Below are 4,427 nucleotides of genomic sequence, written 5' to 3' on the forward strand. Positions count from 1 at the left end.
CCCCCATCCTCCCCCACCCCCCCTGCCCTGCCCCTGACCTTCACCACACTGTTGCCTGTGTCCATGGGCTATGCAGATATGTTCTTCAGCTAATCTCTCATGCCTTCACTTCTTTAGTTTCATTTAATGTGATTCTCAAAACATCAATTAACCCTGTTGTTACGAACTGAATTGTATTCTCCCCGAATACATATGTTGACGTTATTAGTCTTTATTACTAACCCCTAATAGCTAAGAATGTGATTGCATTTGGAGACAAGATCTTTAAAGAGGCAATTAAGTTAAAACGAGGTCATTAGAATGGGCCTTAATCCAATGTAACTGGTGTCCTAAGAAGAAGAGAAAATTAGGACATACGCACATAAAACAAAGACTAGGTGAGGACATCGGGAGAAGATGGCCATCTACAAGATCTACAAGCCAAGGAGAGAGGCCTTAAAAAACACAACCCTGCTGACACCTTGATATCAGACTTATAGCATCCAGAACTGTGAGGAAATACATTTCAATTGTTGAAGCCACCCAGTCTGTGGTACTGTGTTACTGATATACTTATAAAGGTGTGTGTTACACTTCCGCGTTGACACTGATGGCTTCTAGAAGTTTCCTAAGCTAAAACAAGGTCACACAAGGATTGCAAACCAGGTCTTCTGAACACAATGCTAGTGCCTTTTCTTTTACAAAACCATAATTTATGGTATAATGGAAAGACTGCTTTGGAAAGCACTTAGGTACCAATGTAGAAGATGACACATCCATTTAGACAGATGATGTTAGCTACTGAGTCCAGGAAAAAATATCTCACAATTACTCCCCTTCTGTTCTTGGCTGCAAATCCAGCCCAGCTTGGTCTCCCAGTTGGCAGGCTTGGACCTCAGCTGGGTGACAGGAAGAAGCTGGCCCATGAATATGGAAGGTGGGAGGACTTTGGATTGTGGCAAATAAATAATTAGTTGCACATGTTTCTTTGTTAGCGTAAGAGAATTAGAAAGCATATGTATGCTGGACAGTTATAGTTAGAATTAACGATTTAATTTTTCATATTCAGCTTAGCTTTGTTTTCATGTTGTTTCATGCAACTAATTCCCATTCCTGTTCATTGATCCATAAAGTATACCTAGACATGAAAAAAAAAAAGCCATGGTTTACTTATTTGGGTTTTCTTCATATGAAGAAAGAGGGAAACCTCTTTGAAGGGGGCTAATTTGATTAAAAAAGGAATTAGAGGCCATATACAAGTAAAAAAAAAGCAACTTTAGAAAAAGCATTTGGATAATACTTTATATAATTTTGAAATTAAGAACGTGCAATAACAATAACAACAATAAACTTAAATTTCATAAAAATACAAATGTGATTGGGAGAGGTGAGTGAATAAAGTAAGAGCAAAGGTAAAGAAAGAGATGGCAGGAGGTGACTTGGGAATTTAGTTCTGAGAGTATAATTCCAGACTGTCCTCTAAAAAGCAAGGTGTAGTGATTCCCAAACAGCTCTCTGCCTGGAACATTCTATCTCCACCACCTGCTTCTCTTTGCCATTTATCGCTCAGGTCTCAGGCCTTGTGCTCACCTCTAAGACTTAGATGGCCCTGTTATTCACACCCATAGCCCTATGGCATCTTCTTTGTAGCGCGTGGCACATTTGTGAATACTTGTTCCATGTCTCTGCTCTTAAAAAGAATGTGAGCTCCATGGCAGTTGTGACTATATTTGCCTTCTTCACTGATGAATCACCAGCACCTAGTGAGCTTCCTGGCATATCACAGACAATGAGTGAATGAAAAGATGAGAAATGTATACTTTATGTATATCTTTAAAGTCAAAATAAGCTTGTTTCTTATAAAATTTTTGAAGGAGAAGCAATCTCTAAGATATTCCCTATACCTGCTTTCATGTAAGTATAAGTGAAAGAATTACCAAAGGGAAACAAAAAAGAAAAGAAAAAGAAAGAGAACAGGGTACTTTTCCTTAATTTCTGGCATTTTTTAAATTACTTTCAATGAAATCTCCATGAGGAATGAGAATATGTTTGTTTATACTCATTATTCTAGTACTTAGAATATGGCATATAGCAAATTCAATAATACAGATGCAAGTTCAATAATACAGATGCATGCATATCTCTTATAATAAAAATATATTGAATAAAACACAACTGAATATCAATAAAAACCAAGGCAAAAATATGTAAAGAGTAATGACTAAGATGCAAAAAGATCACAAATATATCAAATTTTAAATTTGGTTTAGTTACCTGAGAGCTAATGTGGAAACTGAAAGTCAGTTTCTCCTATCTAATAAAAGAGAAACATGGTAATTGGCATACGACCACTACCCTTCCCATTGGCTAATCAGGGTGATATGCAAATTAACTGCCAGCCAAGATGGCAGCCAGCAGCCAGGCAGCTTGAAACTAACATGAGTCTTGCTTGCCTCAGTGACGGAGGAAACCAACGTTCCCCGCCTGCGACTGCAGGCCTCTGAGCCAGCAGTTTAAGAATCTATGTAACAAATCCCGCCGGACTTCAGCCAGCAGGATCGCAACATTGTAAGCAAAAGCCAGAAACCTACTTTCAGCAGAGGAGGCCTAAGAGCTGGAGCCAAGCCTCAAAGCTAAAGCTAGCCAGAATAAAAAAAAAAGAAAGAAAAAAAGGAGCGGTTGGGAGCTTCAGTCACCCCCAGCCTGAAAACAGCCCTCAGCCCCTCACCCAGACTGGCCAGGCACCCCAGGGGGGACCCCCACCCTGAAGGGTGTGTGACCAGCTGCAAACAGCCATCATCCCCTCACCCAGGCTGGTCAGGCACCCCAGTGGGGACCCCCACCCTGATCCAGGACACCCTTCAGGGCAAACCAGCCGGCCCCCACTTGTGCACCAGGTCTCAACCCTATATAGTAAAAGGGTAATATGCCTCCCAGCACCGGGATCAGCAGAGCCGCGAGGCCTCCCAGCACCAGGATGAGCGTGACAGGGGGCAGTCCCCAAACCCCTGATCGCCCTGCGGCTCTGTGTGTGACAGGGGGCGGGGCCACAACCTCCCTATCCACCCTGCTCTGTTCTTGACAGGGGAAGGCCCCCCAACCCCGTGATCAGCCCTGCTCTGTACCTGACAGGGGGGAGTTCCCCAACCCCCTGATCGCCCTGTGGCTCTGTTTGTGACAGGGGGTGGCGCCCCAACCCCCTGATCGGCCCTGCTCTGTGTGTGACAGGGGGTGGCACCGCAACCCCCCAACTTGACCTACCCTGAGCGTGACTGAGGGTGGCATCACAATCTCCCGATCGCCCTGCTCTGTGCATGACAGGGGTGGCGCCCCAACTCCCCAATCGGCCCTGCTCTGAGCCCAACGAGGGGCTGCACGTAGGGATTGGGCCTGCCCTCTGCCACCCGGGAGCAGGCCTAAGCCAGCAGGTCGTTATTTCCCGAGGGGTCCCAGACTGCGAGAGGGCACAGGCCGGGCTGAGGGACCCCCCTCCCCCCCGAGTGCACAAATTTTTGTGCACCGGGCCTCTAGTTAGTTAATATTATCAGAAAATGAATTCCTTAAGGCGAGCAAACTTTCCTGTATAGTTTAATGTAAGTATTGGGTTCAATATAGAATTGACTAAATAAGTAATGGACAAAACTTCCAAGAACATTCCTACATCCCATGGATACCAGATGTCATATAACTGCTGATAATAGTCAAGTACTTTGCATTATACTTCAATTCAATGAAAAATTGTGGAAGGAGCAGAACTGGTCAAATGTATAGCCAACTGGTTGCCCAAGGTTACTTAATGTAATACTCCTAAAGTTCTCTTCTGGCAGATCTATGTGGGTAGGGTTACCTTGCTTTCTAGACAAGATTCTGGTTCAACTCTTGCTTTCTTTCTGTCTTGATGTGCCCGTGTTATGAATCACTAAGAAGGGCAGTGAGCTTTCTTCCAATTGCTACCCCAAGATGGTGGGCATACTTGGATCAGGACCTGTCTCAGTATGCTTTCCAAAGGCAGCCCTGAAAACATCGTTCTCTCCAGTCCTCTGACACCCCCTTGTGAGACAGGCTTTAGTCTGGTTGGGTGTACCTATATATATAAAAGCCAAGTGACCGGAATGACGGAACAACTGAAGTGACTGGTTGCTATGATGTGCACTGTGGCGGCCAATCCCCTTCCCCCACTGGCCTGATCTGCCCCCATCAGTGCAGGTGGCCAGACCCCATCCATGCACGAATTTGTGCACCAGACCTCTAGTAAAGCGGAACAACTGAAGTGACTGGTTGCTATGATGTGCACTGTGGCGGCCAACCAGTCTGATTGGGGCCCTGATTTGCCCCTTCCAACTTCTGGCATCCCTTCCTTCTGGCCAACCTGGTCCCCGATTGGTCCCCCAACCTTGACCTGGGCATGGCAGGGCGGCCAACCTCCTGAAGCCCCCCACCCCCAGCTT

Source organism: Myotis davidii, unplaced genomic scaffold, assembly GCF_000327345.1.
Source record: "Myotis davidii unplaced genomic scaffold, ASM32734v1 scaffold120, whole genome shotgun sequence".
Classification (NCBI taxonomy): Eukaryota; Metazoa; Chordata; class Mammalia; order Chiroptera; family Vespertilionidae; genus Myotis; species Myotis davidii.